The sequence below is a fragment of the Dermacentor andersoni genome, chromosome 5 (assembly GCF_023375885.2).
Source record: "Dermacentor andersoni chromosome 5, qqDerAnde1_hic_scaffold, whole genome shotgun sequence".
Classification (NCBI taxonomy): Eukaryota; Metazoa; Arthropoda; class Arachnida; order Ixodida; family Ixodidae; genus Dermacentor; species Dermacentor andersoni.
Genome location: NC_092818.1, coordinates 9,100,360 through 9,120,473, shown reverse-complemented (window position 1 = coordinate 9,120,473; position 20,114 = coordinate 9,100,360).

Genomic DNA, 20,114 nt, shown 5'->3' with positions numbered 1-20,114 from the left:
TTATGCTCCGTATGATCGGAGTAGAATTTTTACTCCGTGCGAGCGGAATTTTTGCGTGGAATTATGGGAGTTTATTTTTCTGTCTTTTCTTTATTTTTTGCTTTGCAATGGACGGAGTTTTTTCGAGGTGCAACGGGAGTATAAAAAGAGGCATCGCGTGAGCTTGCGCGAACATCTTTACATGCAGAGGCTGCTGGTCAAATTTCGAAATACGCACACGAGACCGCGTCAAATCGACGAAACAAGTCAATGAAAGCACATATATCATGACATACATAAACATTTCAGAAATACCCAATGCAGAAATTTGAAAGACATCCTACGTACACGCGATACTCAAGAAACAACGGTGCCAGTATATATATAGCCACGATACTGTGTGCCTCGAAACCGCCTAGGGAGCAGCTGTGCTGTTTTCAGAATTACGACTCACATGCTCGTTCATACGAGATCTGCCTCGCTGAAATTAACAGAATACCTTAATCAACACAAAACTGTTAATTCAGAATAGTGAGAGAAAATAAGTTAATGGCGTAATTTTTCAAAATTATCATGCCATTCTGTGAGTGCTGAAGAGACTTCGCACACTGCCGGCGTTCGCGGCCGAAAAGTAGTGCGTTAGTTACAGTAAGCAAGTAAAATGTAAGTGCGTGTGCTTCATAGCAAAATTAAATTTTGGCGATATAGTGGTAGCGTAGCAAGAAATTATTACGTGTGAGCATGACCCGCAGCAGCCGACGTAACACCAAAAAATGCGCAGTCATACATTTCATACACCGCACTACTTGCTTTGCGTCCAAGCAATCTCTCTCGGTTGTGAAAAGGAGCAACAGTGCTGATCTGTCGAGTGAATCCTTAAACTCGGAGCCAGCAGGCATGCGCCTAAATCAGTGTCTCGGATAGAGCGTAATGTTAATGCAATATCGGAAGCAACGACGTGACCAAAACCTATATGCGCGATAACAATTCGATTCAGATTGCTCAATAAGAAGCTTTATTTTCAGTACGCATACTTATGTCCTACCGTTTTTCTTCGGGCGAGGATATCCATTCACAGATACATAAATACAGTTGCTTGCACTCCGGTCTTCCTCACTGGCAACACAGCACCGCAACGAACTTGGGGTACGCCATTTGTGCGCGACTAGCATGGATGTCGTCGCTCGAACAGTGGCTGCTGTTGCCACTGCTACGCGGTCCTTTCAAACATTACACCGGACGTTGTCAGCATGTATTCACAAGGACATACAAGTCGTATTTCACGTACTGAAGAACACAAGCCAGGGTCACGCAACACGAAAACACAGTCAGAACCTGAGCCAACATCCCGAGCCAGTGAGCAGCTTCGAGGTATGCCTAAGCCTTTTTCCGCACTTGAAAACGTTGCTCTTGCATTCATCGTTGTCAGCAAAGTGATCAGAGCTAACGTTCTTGAAGCTGAGATACAGTGAGCTTCAGGCATGCCTATAACACTTTCTGGAAGGAAATACTGGAAACAAGATGACGAAACGCTGTCACGGAACGACACTTCACAGATGTAAACAAACCGTCAGCCATGAGCACTGCCGGCTCCGCCGAATGCGCCCGGTCGCTGGCAAGGCGCACAGCCTCATGGGAAGCGCCACGTGACCAACCAGTTTCGGCGGAGGGGAGTTTTTTAAAACTCCCTGTCGGAGTTTCACGGGAGAACAAGATTTTGAAGCGGAGTAAAATCGCGTCATGTCGCCTTAATACTCCCGCAGCTAGCCAGCGGAGTGAAACGAGGGAATGGCGCTGTATTGCTCCTATACATCGGAGTAAATATTTCAGGAGGGCAGGTTTTAAGGCACATCACCTGTTAAAAACTCCCAGGTGGGTTTATTTTCGTTTACAGTGTAAAAACTGCTTTAGTTAAACTACTCCTAAGGCCGGAAAGAAATCTATTGTTGAAAACTACCGGCCTAAATACATTTTGCCTGTATTTTCTCGGGTTATAGAAAAATTTTTGCTTGAGCTTATGACTTCTGTCATTCAAAAGTTTTCAATTCTGTCTGACCGACAGTTCGGTTTCGTGCAAGGCCGGGCTACAATTTCGCTCCTGGAAGAATTTGCAGATAATTTGTATTCTGCTTTTGAACTCAACCTCTTTACTTGTGCTATGTTTCTCGACGTATCCAAAGCCTTCGATTCAGTTTGCCATGACATATTACTTCGCAAATTATATCTTACTGGTTTTAGGGGCCCCTTCTATACTCTACTTCAAAACTATCTCACCGAGATGTCTCAAATGGTTGGTATAGGTACCAAGTACTATAGGAGCAAATTGTCCCTTGGTGCTGGTGTCCCTCAAGGGTAAATTTTATCGCCTCTTCTGTTTAACATATTTGTGAACGATTTCATTTCAGTAATACCAAATGGTAAAATGTATCAGTATGCAGACGATATCGTCCTTCTAAGAAAGCATGTTAATTACAAAAAGGCTGTTAAATATCTGCAGCAATCGGTGCATTATTAGAGTTGTCGGACGATCCCACCGCTGTCAAACAGATGTAGGAGTCGTCGGACGAGCTCGCCGTTGCCACCATTTCAAGGAGTTTAAGGTCGTAGAGAGGAACTCGGTGAACAGGATTTATTTACATTATTTACATCTTAGACAAGACATACATCGACAGTCTAGCGTGACTCCCAAATGGGGCCGCAAGACGACGCTTACAGCAAACAGCTTACGAGCACACAGCTCACGAGTGCATTTCGAGCATGACAACGAGCACGCAGCTCACAAGTACATTTCTATCACGACAACGAGCACTCAGCTCACTACGACGAGCACACATTAGCAGCCGGCAAACGCTGCTTATAAGCGCTTGGTCCCCCCTTGATTCCAAGTGCACGGAAACGTTCGTCCAGTCATCATTCGACGTCACCGTTCGACGTCACCGTTCGACGTCACCGTAGATGACCCGCCCTTTTGGAGGAGGCGGGCTCACATACTCGTTTTGCACAGGTTTCAGTGCCGCACAGGTTTCAGTGGTCCGGAGCCGACGTCAGAGGGGCTGCGTAGAACTCTGAGCCGTCCCTGTTGACGCGGGCGGATAGCACATTGTCTGGTGTCTCGAAAAGCTAATGGGGAGGTTCCGCCAAAAACCTCCCCTCGAGAACTCCCCTGAGCTGACCCCGCGCCACGTGGCTGCCGGTTATCCGCAGTTCTCTGAAGTGCGCCCCGTCCGGTTGGATTGGAACCCGTGCAGCGGGCTGAAATAGCTGCAGGCCGATCCTAACAGCATGAAGCTATGGCCTGGCTTTTTAAAAATAAACTTACCGTCAATCAAAAAAAAAAGACAAGAATTATATGCTTCAAAAATCCCCTAAAGATTGGAACCACGGTCACTCCAGTGTATCTTCATACCCAATACTGCCTATCCTGTAAGCGTACTCCTGTCGAAAACACGACCTCAATTAAATATCTCGCCATTCATTTCGATAGTGACTTGTCGTGGCATAATCATGGGGCGCATGTATGCTCCAAACTGAAATCAGTTGCATGTTTACTCTTTAACATTACAAGTTTGGTGCCGTTTCAGACTAAAAAAATGATAGTACATTCCCTTGCATTCAGCGCCTTAAGGTATGGTATAACGATTTTCGCTTTCTGCTCCCAACATTGGCAGGACAGATTTGATAACCTCATAAAAAATACATTAAAAAGTGTGGTATATAATCGCGTGACACCATCAAACAAAGATATTTTTTATGATCTCGGTTTTCCGTCCTTTCAATCTTTATTCATTGCTACGGTTGTGCTGCGCCATTTCTTGACGGATGACTTTAAGCAACCGCACGCCTCCCCGCGACCGCTGCGCAATGAAAAGCGCTTCGTTGTACCGCGCGTATCTACTAGATACGGAGGAGCAAGACGCTGCGTGTATGTCCCCAAGATATTTAATATTTGTCAGGCAACTATTTTTCTGTGGACTCTCGGTCTAAATTGAAGAGTCTATTACACATGTTGTAATACAGATATATGTGCTTATTTTCCTTTTGTTTGTAGCAGTGTGATTACTCTATGCTTTTGTTTCGATGCCTTGGAAGCCTCATCTACGTTTATCACGCTCATTTGTTTCCCTGTTTCTTTGTTGGTGTTGAATTTGTGCATGTACACTGCAACCACATCGCTTGGCTGACGATGCCGGGCCACGTCACACAAGTCACCATTGGCTTAGATGGGCCCGTTTTGCTGTACTGATTTTCTTGGGTGCTTAATGAAGGTTATTACTATTATTATTATTATTATTATATTTTCAGTGTTATTAGATATTATACTTCCTTCATTGTAATTTATAGCACTCATCCAGATTTCTTAAGCTAGTCATGCCTTTACCTTGTATCATACAACACTGTTACGACATGCTAATGGGAACCATTTCAAACTAGATTGTTCAGCCAAAGCACAAATGAAAGCCTCAATGTTTATTCCTATCTTGTATTCCGAAACAGATCCTATTTGCGGATTTTTATGCACGCTTGAATTGCTTGCATTTCAAGGCTCAATGCTGCAAAAATTTATTCCTTTCCAGCTGTCGAAAGGCTGCTTGAATGTCGATAGCAAGCTATAATTATTCATTTCGAAAGTGTTAAGCAATGACTATATCTCTTAAGCTTAACAATGCGATTTTGTTCCATGAGCACAATTAAGTTTTCTTTGTCCTTCTCATTAACATACATGGAATAAAACTGTTCCCTTTCATAAGTATCAGGGTCCAAACATTCTGGAGCCTTGTCCTGACCATTTATTCGCATCCTATAGTATGCGTGTTTTTATCAAGTTCTGGTGTGGCAATCCCAGTGATGTACACATTTTTTTTAAATATGTGATAAGAAAGCAACTTATTGAACTTTGTTTGCAAATGTACAAGATGTGGCCACGTAGTAACGACCACATTAATAGGCAAAAAAGAAAACTGCAGATTCAGTGCACGTTTTGGAATGGATGGGAAGTGAACTTTTTGTCAAGTGGCCAATTAAATGCTGTCAAAGTAATCGCGATATACAATTGGTCTTGTTTTCAACAATCGAACATGTCTTCTTTTGCAAGGTTTGTTTATGCTCCGCATAGGTCACAACCTTAATCGCATGTAATGTTTGTGCACTACCCTGTTCACAAACTGTACCAAAATTCAAACAGCCGTTAACGTAGATGCACACTGCGAGGCATCAACACAGTGGCATTTGTTGAGGGAGGGATGGTGCTAGGTGTATGAATATGAATGAATGACATGGTTACGTCTGTGTTTCCTAATGAGGCTGCGCACAACTTTCTTTTGGCATTGCCATTTGTTGGGCGCGTTAGTAAACTGACTGATGATGATGATGATGACATGTGCTTATGTATTTATTTTTTTATATACCTCGCAGGCTGCAAGGTTAGAGTATTAGGCGAGGGGGAATTAAAAACTACTTACAAAGAAGGAAGGGCACAGCATTATGCAATACTGAAGAAACAATAACAGGAAAAATTACCGCCCATGCACCCCATACAGTTGGCAAACGGGTGAATTGAAATGTGCGGCTCCACTGTTTATCACCGGGTTAATTCCGATGGTTTATAGAAGTCTTTCTTAATTATTAGTTACGTCTGTGTTTCTTAATGAGGCTGCGCACAACTTTGGTTTGGCATTGCCATTTGTTGGGCGCGTTAGTAAACTGACTTGCAAAGCATATTGAGCGCCAGTGAACAAGGACAGAAGGGAGATGACACCACAATGCGCTATGGTATGCATTGTGGTATCGTCTGCCTTCTGTCCTTGTTCGCTGGCGCTAAATCTGCCGTCCAAGTTTTGTTTAGGTTTATCACATTGTTTACTTGAAATGCACACATCGCGCTTCGCATAATCACTATCACGGAGGGTGCAATGACTGGCTCATTGTGTTAATCCAGTGGATTCATCAATGTGTTCCTGATACACGTTACGTATTTCTGTTTCGTAGTGTGCTAATCATAGTATTTATGACTTACTCATGCACTGTAGTTACAAAGTAACACACCGGGGCCGCACCTTTTATTAATAAATACAGCGACACATTTTTTAACCTATTGCGAAATCGGACAGGGACTGCTCCCCGCGCGCTCTGCTGCGAGAGGGCCACGACGTCACCATCAGCGTAGCCAATGGCCCGCCACACCCTGGCTGCAAGATAATTACGGCATCATGATCTTGTATTAACCCCGTCCCTCTCTGTGTCCCTTGCCTGAAACAATACGTAAGTAAATGTATATCCTTTAAATGCGTAAGCATTTCTATGTTTACCCAACGAGAAATTTCTCCGTCCATCGCATAACATGGATGCAATGGCTCATACCGCTATAAATAATGGCTCATACGCCCGCATTCGGGTTTCTGTGGTCGGACTACGAGTGTTTGGCCTAGGCATATACAGGTTTGCTGTAAAAAAAATCAGCTTTCTGCTAGAGACCAAGACGATCACAAGGCGCACTAACAAATGAAAGTTTCTTGAACATGTCGAGTAAAAGCTGGTTGACAAGTATTAACTCGATGTTACAGAAAAAGGAGAGGTAAGAACTGATTTGTGTCCATACAAATCCAAACAGGAAACGCATCCATCTCTGAAAGTGTAACAGAGGCCATGGTAACACAATATTCTCCCAGTGTCTTTCCATTTACAGCTCCCATAATTTCTCTAGGCAGCCGATCTGCACAGAATACTACCTTCTTCCTCTAGAACGTGCATTGTAAAGGAAGAAGCTAGCATTCTATGCAGATCAACTGCCTAGAGAAATGATGGAAGCTATAGATCTAAAAGCGCTTGGTGAATCTTGCCAGCATGGCCTCCGTTAGAGTTGGATGCATTTCCTGTCCGGAAATACACAATAGTTTCTGCTTCTCCTTTTTGCGTAGGTTAGGTTTATTGCTTGTCCGTCAACATTTACTCACTATGTACGTTAAACATTCTGTTGTTAAATGATCTCGATTTTCTTGTTCGTAGTATTTGTTCTCTTGTGCCATTTGCAGCCAGGCTATTCCTTATCTTCTTTTTTTTACACTGGAGCAAGTCACATTAATGGCCGTGAGGATACTTTTAAGCAACTTAAAAGATCTTTTATTTGGGCAATGTTGCAAGTGTGTATAGTGTGAAGCAGTAAGAACAGGGCACGCTAACTTCTAATTAAAGATGTTCATTGTGGAAATGGAGTGATATATAAAGGTTACCAGAAAGTAGCACAGCCAGAATCCTGATGAAAGCCAGTGCTTGATGAAACCAAACAATCCAAAACACAAGTGTTACGTTTTGGGCGAGTTGGTTGTAGGTGGTTCTTATTAGACTTTTGCGCGCAGAAAGACAAAACGTCAAACGAAGAAGGGACACAGAACATGTTGTGTGTCCCTCCTTTGTGTCTTTGTAATAAGTGTTCATGTTGTGTGCCCCTTCTTCGTTGAACGTCCTGTCTTTGTGCGCGCAAAAGTCTAATAAGAATCAAAAACATAAAAGAGAGGAAATACAAATAAATGTACAAGTCCAGGGGAAAAAGCATTGTGATCAACTGGGCATGCGATTACCTTCCAAGAAACAAGTCTGTTTTTCCAATGGCATGGAACTGGAAGATTGGGCTTGCATAAACAAGCTGTCAGTCTGTCCATTGGAAAAAGAACCGTGTTTGTTGAAATGGGCTGGGATGCATGATTGGAGATTGTAGTGATTTGTCTTTTCTGCACTTGGAATTTCAAAGTGTGTTTTTTATAACAATTTTGTTTATGTTTGGTTGCATCGAGCACCAATTTTAACACCGCTTCCTGCTGTATTTTTTTTTTCTGGTAAATTGTACAAACTGCCTCATGTTCACAATAAATCTTGGTTGGAAGTGAGCCCTTATGCGCCTCTAGTGTCATCCTGTTGATACTGCCTCATGCTATGCGCCCTTGCAACATTTATGTGTGTGTGTTTGTTTGTATGTGTGTATGTGCGCATAGATTTGGATGTGAAATCAGGGCCTTGGGTCGTGGCATTGTTCTCTTGTGCAGCCTCATGAATTCTTTAATGCAGCGCAACAGAAAGCAATAGACAAGAAAGAAATGAACGCAAAGAGTGCTTTGATCTTTTCCATTGTCTATTTTTTTTCGCTTTAGTTAATAATGGATTCATGCCAACTCGTCCAGTTTTCATTTCTTATCTTCTGCTCATGAGCCCACTTATGTCCTGGAATAGCTGCATGCCTATGTATTGTGTAATTTAATTTCTTGGCCATGTGCTTCCATGTCGCGTGTCAATCTCCCAATTTCGCTGACAATCTTATGTGATGTGTAGTTCCTGAGAGTTCCTGAGAGGCACGCAGGATGTTGTTTGCAAACTTGTACTGCTTTGATTACGTTCAGTTCAGCTTTTCTGGTTGTATGGGATTAATTTTACACTGTTATTGCCAGATCAGTGGCAATAACAGTGTAAAATTAATCCCATACATGTGTGCCTGATGTTTGTTTGTATCTTCATGGTTAGCAACCTCATCTGTGCGTTTGACAGTTACATATAGTATTCTGGTCTAATTGTTTACCCTAATATTACACGCTATGCGCCTGTTGTGTTTCAAGTTCAGGTGCTCCTGAGGTTGTGTTTCTGAAGGCAGTGGTAGTCGTCTTTCCATCTCACAAGCTAGCTGGCATACTATCTCGCAACCAGGTTCCGAGCTTTTAAGGCCAATAATTTGGGTCGCAGACTGCAACTCTACTCTGTCTAGGTGCTTGTTCGTTTGCTCTCTCTTTCTCGTAGAGGTCTTCAAAAGTGGTAAAGTTGGAAATACCTGTCAGTACCGACGCCTGTATTTGACGAGTTGTCTTATGTGTGATGCTAGTAATTCATACCGTACAATACCTGAATACAGCATCTGCGATTTTTCATAGTATCTGCTCGTCCACTCCCCCCCCCCCCCCCCCCCTCCATGATTTTGAGATTATTCTTTTCACTGGGTGTAGAATTTGCGTCCGGGCATGGCATAATTGTTTCGCGCACGTTCTGGTTCGGCCATCTTTGCCTAGGATTTCGGGCTGTACACTTGCGAATATATTTGCCCAGCTATGTGAAGCTCAGTGTTCAATCTGAGGAAGTTCTTGATTCTTGTCTTATTTCCGACGTAGATGTAAACTGACTGATCAGAACATGAGGGGCCAGCGTGGCTAAGAAAGTCTGCCAAGTTGCGTCATTCTGGTTGCATCATTCTTCATTTCTGTATAAGATAGCGCTCCCATAAGCTGTAGTACTCAATAATAGACTGTAGTACTTCTTGTAGTATGCTAGGAGAATGCCAGCAAACTTGAGAGTAGAAAAAATCACGCGGCAGACATAGACAAAGAGACAGGAAGGTGGTTGCCACCTTCCTGCCTGTTGATTTTTTCTACTCTCAAGTTTGCTGGCATTCTCCTAGTTAACCATGTACCAACTAGCCCAACAAGCCACTCTCATCCAGCCACCTTCCTGTCTCTTTGTCTATGTCTGCCTCTTGATTTTTTCTACTCTCAAGTTTGCTGGCATTCTCCTAGTATAACCATGTACCAACTAGCCCAACAAGCCACTCTCATGAACTCATTTTCTTGTAGTATGCCTGCGGTGTTGGTGTGGGTGGGTGAAATTTACCTCCAACTCTTACCTGGAATTTTCTGTCTCTCAAGAAGTTACGTTTTAACGTAGGTGTTCTACCCCCAATTTTTTTGTTCATTGTTCCTCCTATTAGAGTCGCATGAGGTGCTGTATTAAAAGCCTCTTCACGCTCTTCATTCTTTCATAAGTGGTATTACCCAATGCACTCTAATAAAATTACTGCTCCTTATGGCCCACTCATATCCGCCAGAATGGACAACTCTTGAAGAAGGTTTTCATTGTGCTTTGTGCATGATGTAATATGAGCATTCATGTGTTTTGACATTTATTCGACTGCATAACAAGCTACTTGATAGAACGTTTACTACGTCTGACCATGCTTACGTGTGCAGTGCTGTTTAACAGTAGATGTTTATGCAATGAATGGTCACATATTCGAAACATCAGGAAAGATGCTAGTTATACAATTGTGCCCTTTGCTTTCGACTGGTGTTAGTATTGTTTGTTAGATTTTACAAATGCATGCCCCCTTATGCAATAGTCTTTCGAAGTTTAATGCTTAAATAAATGATAATGAACTAAATCAAACCACAAGTGCTTTTTTTTACCCATGACTCTCATCAAATTACGACAGCCGCAGATGGCAATTCGACCTCTCACCTTGTGTTAGCAGCAGAGTGCTATAGCCACAGTCACCGGCGAATAAATTTAATGATTCCTTTGACACATATTTATTTATTGCCTGTATGTAGGTAAAACTTGCAACAAGTAAAACTTGCAAACAAAAACAGTTTGTGGTCCTTTATTAAATAAAGTGCGCATTGCGTATAGTTGAAAAGCAGACATTTCTTTTGAAATCGGAGGGTGACATGTTCTTGCAAGTAGCATGGTACTTCATTATTTATAAATGCAGTAATCACAGAGGATATGGTTATATGGGCTTACACACTAATAAATGTGATCACAAACTTATTAGAAACGGTTATTAGAAACATGTAAAGCAAGCATGTTTCTGCACACTTGCTTAGCTGTGGACGTGCAAGAAGCGTCTATACTTAAAAGATTGACAGAAAGGGATGAAACTGGCTGACTACAGCGCAATTTTGATTTACTTTTCCTTGAAGTGTCGTCCTCTACCGTTTTGTCTACACAAAAAACAGGCTGTTTGCATGCTTTTCGCATAGTTGCACGAGTTTTACATGACGGTGCAGGAGGCTGCGTTGTCACTGTGCCACTATAGCAAGCCAATAATTTACTAACTGTAGAGTTAACTACCGTTCAAAGTAAATGTTTATACAAGTGCAGAAAGGATACAAAGTCCGTAACATATTCAAGATTTATTGGTTTCTGTGCAGGAAAAAAAAAAATCTCCAGAAAAGAGATGTAACTTAACGTGCATGAAATATTGAAAAATAAATTGACGACGCTGTTTATTCAAACCATGTTGTTATTTCTATTGCAGAAAATTGACTACAATAGCCCGCACCTTTGTCATGTCAAATTTCATAAGTGAGGGCAGGATGCATCGGGAAAGTCACGCTTGAAAACCGACAAGAATATGGAACTGAAGAGTACCGCGTTCAGCACAACGTTGAAACTTCGGGTACTCTGCTGTATTGTAATTTGTCCTTGCCGAGGTTGAAATTATTTAAGGTTCCTTGCGCGCGATTTTTGTATGCTATTAAAAAAAATGTGACCACCTCAAAAGGCCATGTCGTTTCGTGGGGATCGAACACCTAACTCGCCAAGGCTTACGAAGCAAACGTGAAAATGCACTTCATTTGCTGCGTAGCATGTCAACGAATGCTTAGAAATGGGAGAATGAAATCTGCGGCACAAGCTATTCGCGTACGTACCGAATTCGGTAACCCACGTCTCCGCGCCATGCACTGGTTGAGCGAGACGCCATATTCCAAAACAAACTGTTGTTATGTTCGTGCCCTGGGATTTGCTTCACGACAGGCCACAGCTGCGGTGTGGCGACTGTGGAGGCTGCATTCACGCCCGCTGCATTCGGCCCCTCCCCTTGTAGGCAGCAATGCACCCCCCCCCCCTGCGTCCGGTGGCGCCCACACCACGGACGACTCCCGTTGTGTTTGGGACGATTTCCAGAGGCCCGTGTTTCCACCCCGTGCCTTGCAGGTGATTCCCTTTGCCCTATGCAGGGCAATAAAACTTGTCCGGCGCACCACTCTGACCGTCCGCCAGATCGGCCAGACGCCGCAGCGCGGTTCCACGAAGCGGTGGCCATTGAGGGTGGCGTCAGGACCACGTAGGCTGCCCGGACCCTCTCTCTCTCTCTGGACCTTGTTTCGTCCTTAGGTACTGTGTGGGGAATCTGGGGACTGAGGAGTGTTATTTAAGCAGCTTACGGCTGCTTTGATGCTCCCTCCTGATAACCACGACAACATGTAAACATTCTGTAAAGAATTATTCGCTGAGGAAGCTCTCCTCGTCTCTGACTCTCCGTGAAGTGGAGTCCAGACCTCCTGGAGGCCACGTATACCTCGGCACACGCAACAACTGGATGGCGAGCGGTGGAGTCGAGTCTGACCTATTAGGGACGACAGCACACTGAGATCACAGTGACGCACCGCTTAGGGCTGGTGAGTGTTGGCTCTTTTTAATGAGCTGGCTGACTGGATAGAGGTGTAATCCTAGTCGCTGGTAGGCTCCAGCCACAAAAGCGTGTGTTTTGGTACTTCTGGGTAGAGGTCGAGGCATTGTCAGACCAGTGTTCCGCGATGGATGTGAAAAGGTTGCTTATAACTAAGCTCATATCCCTTTGCGAGGAGCTAGGCGATGAAGTTGAGCTTCAAATGACGAAAGCAAGCACCATTGAAGCGATTGAGAGCACGATCTCGCGAAAGAGGAAATCGTAGAAAGGTGGAACGAGATGCTAAGGCGCAAGGCGGCCGAGAAGAGGCTAACAGAGCTTCAGATAGAGAAACTTCGACTTGAAGTCGAGTTGAGAAAAACGGTTGTGGTTCCAGAATCATAGGGAGCAGGTAGACATGACCTTTATGATCTATCTAAACTTATGCAGCCCTTCAAGTTTAGGCAAGACATAGGCCTCTATCTCGTAAATTGCGAGAAAAGTTGTGAAAAGTCAAAGTTTGTTCGCAGCACTCTTGCGCGCCGCTTGCTTAGTTTGTTACCCTGCGAGGCAGCACATGTGCTTGCGAGGTTGTCTGCGGATGATTCTGACAAACATGATGAAGTGAAAGAGAGCCGATTGAACCGGTTTCATTTGTCAGCAGAAGCATTGAGGCAGAAATTTCGTAGTCTGAACAAAAGACAGGGTGCCACTTTTACCGAGTTTGCTTATGAGTTAAATGTAAATTTGGCCGGGTGGTTAAATGTGCTGGAGCCTTTGGCAGCTTTGAAAAGGTGGTAGAGGTGCTTGCATGGAGCAGTTTTACTCAAAGCTGCCGGAGACAATGCAACTTTGGATCCAAGACAGGGATCGTGTCGAGTGGGTGTAGTCAGCCGCTGACCTGGGGATCAGTGTGCCTCACGCATAGGATGTGAAGAGGAGGCTACGATCACCGTTGCGGTGGATAAGAGAGGCTGGAAGGGTAAAGCTAAGCCCAGTAATATGAAAGGTGCTGCAGAAGAAGTGAGGCCGCAACTTCAGGAGAAGCCAGTTGGGGAACAGGAGAGAGAGAGATTCGTGAGAAACGCTCAAAGAAGAGCTTGTTCGAAGAACGGAGTCCGGTAACGTGCTTTAACTGCAACGCAAACGGTCATAGAACTGTCAGCTGCCGCAAACCAAGCGTTGTACTTGCGTACGCTTCTGACTCGCAGACTAATTGTGAGTTGCTCAAACCTTACTTGTCTGAACTTCAGGTGAGTGGGAAAAACTGTAACGTGTTGCGGGACAGTGGAGTGTTGGAATCGCACCGCTGGCACGAGTTGATGGGGTCTCGGTGCTGACGCCCGTTATTGCCAATGGGTCGCAGGCCCCAAGGGTAGCGTTGGCCTGGCGGCCTGGGGCACTGGAAGCATCCGAAGGTCCCGGCAAAGCAAGAGAAGACTGGTAACAGAACAACTTGTTTATTCTAACATAGCAAAAGAGCGGCCGGTCAGTTCGACCGAAGTGGAGAGACGGGAGAGCACGTAACTCAACAGTACAAATCGGAGCCTCTCTCCTGGCGTCCGGGGGCAGCTGCTCTTATACCCTCGGCGTCGCGGTCCAAAAGAGAAGGTCGCGGGATGAAGGTCACGGGATGAAGGTCACGGGACGGCGGAGCATGACCCCACGACGGCGCGAACTGTCGAGCCGAGAGACCTGCTGAACCGAGTGTAGTGACGCATCGCCAACCTTCACTTGGGGAGCTCCGCTCCCCTGATGCCGCGCTTTGACAAGCGTGGGCACACACACACACACACACACACGAAGACACGTGGCACTGAAACACGCCTGGACACGCTTGGCGGGTAGGCGTTGCGGCGGCGTCGGACGGGCCAAAATGTCCGCCGCTTTGAACAAAGCCCCGGCGTCCGTTGCATCCGCGCCGGCATTACCGCGCGTTGTAGGCGAAACGTAACAGACCGCCCCGCCGGGGGAAGGAGATCCCGAAGGTCAGGGGACTGCATCCGCTGTCCGGAGGGATGTCGCTCGATGATGCTCATAACCGAAGTTGGGCGTCCTTGGGCGTTTCTTGAGCGCAGCGCACAGAGAAGGCCTCGTTCTCACGTTCAGGTGCACACAGGACACTGCAAAGTGACTTCGGGAGAGTTGACATTTTTGTTCTCGTTTCCGGCAAGCGTTAGAACCACGCCAAAAGTCAACCGCTCAGTCAGCAAGCACGGCACAACCCTCACTAAGCCCTGCCAGGCTCTTTCCCCTTTTATACTGCTGCCTAGTTCCTTACAGTAGTTTAGCAGCACTCAGAACGCGTCCACAAATCGGAAAAATTGCACTAGAAAGCACATCATCCCTTTGAAACACTACACAAAAGCAATAAGTTAAAAAAAATCCTGCCTCAGGAAGAAAAACATCAGTAACAAGCAATTTTGAGGCTGATTCCCACGTTAGGGGCTTCGACTTAAGCCATCGGCGTTACCGTTGAGACTCCCCTTTTTGTAACGCACCTCAAAGGAATATTGTTGCAAAGCGAGGCTCCAGCGCAGGAGGCGGCCATTTTTGGGAGAGATGGTCTGCAGCCATTGGAGAGGGCAGTGATCCGTTTCAATGATAAACCTCGAGCCGGCTAGGTAACATGACAATTTCTGAACGGCCCACACGATACACGCACACTCTTTCTCGGTGGCGCTATACGCCTGCTCACGACTGGTCAGCTTACGACTAGCATACAGGACGGGGTGTTCTACTTCTCCATTTTCCCGTTGGCACAGTACAACGCCCATGCCTCGCTCACTAGCATCACACTGAACAACGAACCCTTTTGTGTAATCGGGCGATCGTAGCACAGGCTGGCTTGTTAGGGCGCTCTTTAGGGCGCTAAAAGCTCTTTCCTTCGTCTCATCCCAGACGACTGTTTGCGGCTCTGTCTTTCTTAGAGCATCCGTCAAGGGAGCCGCGATATCAGAGTACCTGGGGATGTACCTCTGATAGTAGCCGGCGACACCTAAGAACGACCGAATATCGGTCTTCGTGCGCGGTTGCGGGAAGTCTCGCACAGCGGCCACCTTTATTTCAGAGGGGCGGCGACGACCCCGACCAATCACGTGTCCGAGGTAGACAACCTCGGCCTGTGCTAACTGGCACTTGGGAGCCTTGACTGTCAAGCCCGCATCGCGCAGGCGGGTTAGCACTGCCCGCAAGTGCGCCATATGCTCGGGCCAGGATGCGGAGAATATCGCTACGTCGTCTAGATACGGTAAAGCGAATTCTTGCTGTCCCCGCAACACTTTATCCATGAGGCTTGAAAAGCAGTATGGCGCGTTCTTCAAACCAAAACTCAAAACTTTAGGACGGAATGTCCCCATTGGTGAAATGAACGCCGCATACCTACTAGCCTCTTCTGTAAGTGGAACCTGCCAATAACCCCTGACAAGATCTAGGGTGGAAATAAACTGAGCGCTACTCACTCTCTCAAGGCGCTCCTCGATGTTAGGGATCGGATAAATTTGATCCTTAGTGATGGAATTAAGCCTGCGGTAGTCGACGCAAGGACGAGGTTCCTTGCCCGGTACCTCAACTAAAATCAAAGGGGAGGTATAATCACTCTCACCCGCTTCAATAACACCGAGCTGTAGCATTTTCTTTACCTCAGCCTCCATAATATCGCTCTGGCGGGGTGACACCCGGTACGCCTTGGATCGTACTGGCTCTGGGGAGGTAAGTTCTATGTCATGAGTAAGGACAGAAGTCCTACCAGGCCTCTCAGAGAACAGACCTTGAAACTCTTGTAAGAGCTGGTGTAGTTCGGTTTTCTGCTCAGGCGACAGCGATGCTTTACTTATTAAGTCACTAATGACTTGATCGGTGTCTTTCCTGTTCGTCACTGAGCCTAGTCCCGGAAGCTCGACCGGAAGCTCTTCTAACTTTCCCGCATCGGGAATTTCCTCTCCAGTATCTGGTGCCCTTAACGCTACAGGCTCAATTTTATCCCGTTCGGGCGTGCTCCGAATACCAGCTTGCTGCGCCTCTGACCCTTTTTCATCGTTCAACAACGTCGGTCCCGCATCTACCGCCTTTGCAGCGAGCTCCCGAACCTTCGATCTGGTTAAGGCCTGAACGCTAGCCTCACCAAACAAAAGCCCCTTCTCGCGCAGGAGGTGATCGGACCTGTTCGAAAATAGGTACGGGTACTGGGGGGGCAGCATAGATGACACTGCGGCCTCCGTCTCAAGTGCTCCGAAAGGTCCTTCAATAAGCACTTTTGCTACCGGCAGACACACGCTATGAGCTTCCACTGCTTGCTTGATCCATGCGCACTCGCCCGTGAACATATCGGGTTCTACGTAAGAGGGGTGAACTACATCCATTGTAGCTGCGGAATCGCGAAGCACTCGGCACTCTTTCCCGTTCACGAGGAGGTCTCGCATGTAAGGCTCGAGAAGCTTCATGTTCTCGTCAGTGCTGCATATAGACAAAAACACGACTTGTGTTTTTGTTTCTGGACACTGCGCCGAAAAGTGACCCGGCTTCTGGCACGTATAACAAACGCGCGCTTGCCTCATCTCGAACCGCTTTCTGCGTTCGGCTTCGGTTGCCGCCGTCTCCTTACGTTCGGTCGGACTGCTTTCACTCGCATCCGCACTACGTGTGTCCCCCTTTGCTCTCATGGGCGTGAACTTTGGCCTCTCAAACTTGGAGCCAAATTCACCCTTTTGACCGTCCTTAGCTCCACGAGCCCGACGCGTCACAAACTCCTCGGCTAACTCAGCGGCTCTAGCCACCGTACTGACGTCTGGCCTATCCAAGACCCAGTACCGCACGTTCTCAGGTAACCGACTATAAAACTGTTCTAGCCCGAAACACTGCAGAACTTTCTCGTGGTCACCAAACGCTTTCTCTTCTTTGAGCCACTCCTGCATGTTTGACATAAGCCTGTACGCAAACTCTGTATATGACTCACTTCTGCCTTTCTCATTTTCCCGAAACTTCCGACGGAACGCCTCCGCTGACAGCCGGTACTTTTTTAGCAGACTCGATTTCACTTTGTCGAAATCCTCTGCCTCCTCTCTCTCCAAGCGAGCGACTACGTCGGCCGCCTCGCCGGGTAGCAAAGTGAGCAAGCGCTGTGGCCACGTTTCCCGAGAGAACCCCTGCTTCTCGCACGTTCGCTCAAAGTTAACCAGGAACAAACCAATGTCCTCTCCAAGCTTAAACGGCCGCATCAGGTCAGTCATTTTGAACAATACTCGTTCTCCTGCACCGTGTGCCTGACTTCCATTACGAGCGCGTTCCATCTCTAACTCGAGACGCTTCATTTCCAAAGCGTGTTGACGGTCGCGCTCTTCTTTTTCTTTCTCTTTTTGTTCTTTAAGTTCGCGCTCATCTTTCTCTTTCTGTTCTTTACGTTCGCGCTCATCTTTCTCTTTCTGTTCTTTAAGTTCGCGCTCCTGTTTCTCTTTCTGTTCTTTAAGTTCACGCTCCTGTCTTTTTGCCGTCTCCCTCTCCTCAATGGTCTCAAGGCATTCCGACAGCTCGTCATCCTCAGCTTCTAACTCAAGAATAGCCCTTAGCAGTTCTGGTTTTCTGAGTTTGTCTGAGACATCCAGACCCAACTCTCTCGCAAGCTCCAGCAATTTCGGTTTGCGCAACGACTTCAAATCCATGGCTGCTCTGAATGCTGCTTTCTCTACTGCCTACTATTGTCTTGCCGCAAACTAACCCGGTAGCAACGACAACCACAATTACCAGCTCTGTTTCTAACACTAACAAAAGCCTGGCAAAACTCAGAAGAAGAAAGTCCCGCACTCACCAAACCTCGCAGCCAAGACTTCAGCGCAGTCGTTCCGCTGCAGGCAACCAGTCATCACACAGGGCTCGTTGCGCTGCTCCCGGATGGTCGTTGTGCTGCTCAGCATACAGTCAACCGCATCTCTTCGCTGCTGGCCTCCGTTGTCGCGATCTCACCGCTGGCAACCAGATGTTGGAATCGCACCGCTGGCACGAGTTGATGGGGTCTCGGTGCTGACGCCCGTTATTGCCAATGGGTCGCAGGCCCCAAGGGTAGCGTTGGCCTGGCGGCCTGGGGCACTGGAAGCATCCGAAGGTCCCGGCAAAGCAAGAGAAGACTGGTAACAGAACAACTTGTTTATTCTAACATAGCAAAAGAGCGGCCGGTCAGTTCGACCGAAAAGGAGAGACGGGAGAGCACGTAACTCAACAGTACAAATCGGAGCCTCTCTCCTGGCGTCCGGGGGCAGCTGCTCTTATACCCTCGGCGTCGCGGTCCAAAAGAGAAGGTCGCGGGATGAAGGTCACGGGATGAAGGTCACGGGACGGCGGAGCATGACCCCACGACGGCGCGAACTGTCGAGCCGAGAGACCTGCTGAACCGAGTGTAGTGACGCATCGCCAACCTTCACTTGGGGAGCTCCGCTCCCCTGATGCCGCGCTTTGACAAGCGTGGGCACACACACACACACACACACGAAGACACGTGGCACTGAAACACGCCTGGACACGCTTGGCGGGTAGGCGTTGCGGCGGCGTCGGACGGGCCAAAATGTCCGCCGCTTTGAACAAAGCCCCGGCGTCCGTTGCATCCGCGCCGGCATTACCGCGCGTTGTAGGCGAAACGTAACAGGAGCAACCATTGATATGGTGCACCCGCATTATGTGAAGCAGAAGCAGTACAACGGCGAATGCGCTTGGATAAAGCCTGTGTTAGAGGACACGAGTTCCAGCCAACCGGTCGCAGATGTGTTGATCAGCGGACCATTCGGTGAAATGTGTACTATGACGGCTGTTTCTAACAAGCTGCCGCCACAGTACCCTTACATTTTCTCTAACCGTACCGATCACCTACTGAGGGATCAGGGTAAATAGTGGGTGGAGGGTAGCCATTCGGGCTCTAACGAGATCTAAAGCACGCGCATTCGCTGCTAAACTGGAAATGAAAGAACGGGATACCGACATGGAATGGAGCAATCAACTCGGCGATGAGTCCGCAATTGAACCAGAAAACTCCTCAATATCTGCGAGTAGTGAGGGAGATACTGTTAAGCAGGAGAGAGAGATAGAAAAAAAATACAGAGGTGAAGGCTGTTAGGCAGTCAGGCAGAACAACAAATGAAACCGAGTTCGACAGCGCATTGATTAAGGACGGCAAATGTGTCGAAGGGTTATTTGTTCTGTCGTGTGGCGCGATCGCTGGATAGTATACCAGGAAAACTGACGAGCGACGCTCTCATTAAGGAGCCAACAGGTAATTTAGCTCTCAACAGGACAGAAGTTGCGACAGAAATTATGTGCCTAAGAGGAATGAACGAAATTACGGGTGCGGAAGATGTGATAAGGGTCGCTGCAGCTCAGGAAGCTTTGACAGACCTGCAGTTGGCTGATGTAAGAAACTTGGTAGAACAGAACATGAATTTGTTTTCTTAAGATCTAAGGAAAACGGAGCGGATGACTCACGACATACAACTCGCATCCGAGACTCCAGTGAAATCACGAGCTTACAGAATGGCACCGAGACAGGAGGCTATATTAAAAAGAGAAGTTTAGCGGATGCTGGAACTTAAAGGAATCGAACCTTGCGAGAGCTTCTATGCTTCGTCGCTCATTCTTGTGGAAGTCCCGGGTGAAGACGTGCGACCTTGCATTGATTATGGGAAGCTGAATGTGATAACCAAAGATCAGGTGTATCCTATTCCAAAGGTTGAAGAACTGATTGAGAACGTGAGTGCTGCGCGGTATGTATTCACTCTGGGCTTAGGGGCTACCGGCAAGTGTTAATCACGGACCGAACCAATTAGTGTGCTGCCTCCTTGACTCCGATGGGCACATTTTGTTGCCTTGTGTTGCGTTTCGGGCTCAAAAATGCTCCTTTCTGTTTTTCAAGGTTAATGAACAGGGTGTTGAAGTGCGCGGACGAGTATGTCCGTCC